Raw genomic sequence first — 3,097 nt, forward strand, 5'->3', positions numbered from 1 at the left:
CCAGTGTGTGTTATTGTTATTGGTGTAATGACCCTCCCAAAACACAATACTTGTTTTACATGTTCTGAGTAATATAAAGCTTTCCTTTCATAAATTCCAAGTTATTCTGGTAGTTGAAAAAAAAATCAAGAATGTGTAACATATATGATGCATGGATGTCAAGGAAATATATTCTGTGTATCACATGTGATGCACAGGACAGGTAAAGTTTAATAATATTCTAGATGCTGTCTGCATTGTTCTACATTTATCATTGTTTTTTTACCACTTTATCAAGGAGGAAAGGGAAAACCCACTGACCTTTTGTTTTATTCTGAGTCTCTGGGATGAAGATGAAGAAGGGAAGAGCTTATCTTCAAACAAAAGACCAGGTCCTCCAAGAGATTTTTCAAGGTCGAAGAAGACTGCATCGATTCGACTCAAATCTCCCCAAAGCACAAGGGGTTTTTTGGGGTGGGGAATTCGGGGAAGGGTCTCATGAAATATTCACAAGCACCCTCCTTCAAGTTCCAGGTCTTGAACCGATATACCTACAGAACCACCTACTTTCAGACTCTGCAATAGACTTAGCCAGAATTTAGCAACAGAATGAACTCTGTTAAAGGCACCCTATGGGTCAGGTGTTGGAGTTCAACCACGCTGTGGCTAAAGTCTATCACTCAAAAACTTAGATTGCAAAGGACTGAAACAAATACCACAAGGCATCGAAAACCCAATTTCACTAATCTGTCTCTCTACACTGCTACTTTAGTTTGTCGAACCCCAGAAACATGAAAAGTAAAATTGACCAAAGCAGGATTTGAGGATGCAATGATCCAGAACAAATAACACAAGCATTTTATCCTACACCTTAATGACTCAGTTAATTCACTGCCAAATATATGTGTGTGTGTGTGTGTCCTGCCTATAACTGATTGATTGAAGTAATGTGGTTATTAAGCTTTAATTTTATATTACTCTATGGAAGATGGTAGGGATTATAATTATGATTTAATTGAGTTGTTGCTGCTTAGTTATGTATTTAGGAAAGGTTGTAATTTACTTATGGAATTTATTTAGTGATATGGTTGTACATTGGGTAAATGTGTTTGAAAGTTGTGGTTTCTTTGGTTTGTTTATTCCGAAACAACACTTATTTTAGTGCTGTTGACACTGTGAGATTAAATGGTACTACCTAGGTGTTGAAACCATAATGATATCTGTGGGGCAGCTGATGATGGGAATGCTGGATTGTTGGTATAGCTATTTTTATATATGTGGATTAGTATTATTGGATTGTTGGGATGGCTGTGGAATAGTATTATAACACATCCTTTTGATATATATATGAAATATATATTTATATAGGCATGGCTATGCCATAAGAAGTTTGCTTCCCAACCACTTGGTTTTGGGTTCACTCCCACTGCATGGCACCTTGAGCATGTGTTTACTATAGTCTCAGAACAACCAAAACCTAGTGAATGGACTTGGTAGATGAAATATATATATATATATATATTATATAAATTAGAGATAAAACCACTATTATGCAACTCAAACAGTGATAGACATAAACCAAAACATAAATAATAAATAAAATATAATTTTATAAAACATATAACTAGATCTCAAAAAGTATAAAAATGAATGATCAATATATAATAAGTAAAAAACTACGTACGTTTCATGGCTACAATTAAATTTGAATTACAATAAATTTAAATTCAATTTAAAATTATAGTCAATCTTCAGGTTAATGATAATAGTTAAATAAATAAGCAAATAGAGTTAAACAATATTTATTTAAAAAATAAAAAAAATAATAATTTTTCTTATAGAAAAAAGTCCATTAACTAAATTTGAGACTTAAAACATTAAGATTATTTCCTACAACACATTTATTATGTTAAATATTTAATATTTAAGGTAAAAAAAATAGATAGAAATATGTATTTATCTGTGAAGATATAATTTGGCTTAAAAAAACATTAATAAACCATCAAATATCTTTAACTCAGTTATACTCCAATATTTAATTACCAAATATTTTAACAAAATAATCACTATTAATATTGTTAGATTTTAGTTCGCATATAATAATTATAAAATAATAAATACATAAAAATAAGTATAAATTATAATCAACTAATATAATTAAAAATCTAAAATTTTCTTTATCAATTAAATAAGCTATACACCCTTTAGCTATTCATACAAATTTTAACATTTATCTGAACAGAAAATAGCTAGCAAAATTACTACACAACTTGTCACAAATGCAGGGTTCAAAATTCACATATATATTATCACATAACATAACTTATTTTTTTGTACTCACCCAGATGTGACACAGAAATTATTTTAAAACTGACAAGCGAATTCCTAGAGCATAAAATAATTCCATAAATGCCTAACACAAAGCACAAAGTGCATAAACTAAACAGGCAATCACAGCTTCCAGAATCCAATTGAACCTTGTCTCACAGAAAAACTCATTTCTTTATTATAGGCATAAAGCCTTTTTATAGAAATTACATTACAATAACAAACAAAACAAATGTGGGGTACATAAAATGATTACGAATGAATTGTGATGCGTGAAAGTATCGGGTAGTATAATTTTCTCCGTCATCTTGTGGAGATCAGGCAGGCTGATAAGGACCATCACTTCAAGGCCATATCCCCACCACTTGACCTCTGCTGTCTTGGACATTTTTAATATTTCTACTTTCTCTTCCATGTTGTAGAGGATGACTTCCACAAGCCAGTCCTTACTGATTTCTGGTGGCACTCTCCCTATTCTCACTCTGGCAGTGCATCTGCCGCAATAAGTAGGCAAGAGTGCCATTTTCAAGGCTACGGTGGAGTACTTCTTTGCTTCATTCTCATTAACGAAGCGTACCTCCACCGTGCCAAATTTTCTTCCTCTGTTATAAAAAGTCGTCACTTCCATAATGTCTTTTAAGCATTTCTCTATTTCTTCCACGGCTGCTACTTCAATTATCTGTGTCGCCATGTTCAACGTTCGATATGTTATTTTTCGTTTGTAATTTTCTACCACTTTTTGAGTGGGTGTTAGTCTCAACATCCTCCTTCCTTTTTCAATAGGTTGTTA

The sequence above is a fragment of the Octopus sinensis genome, linkage group LG3 (assembly GCF_006345805.1).
Source record: "Octopus sinensis linkage group LG3, ASM634580v1, whole genome shotgun sequence".
NCBI lineage: Eukaryota > Metazoa > Mollusca > Cephalopoda > Octopoda > Octopodidae > Octopus > Octopus sinensis.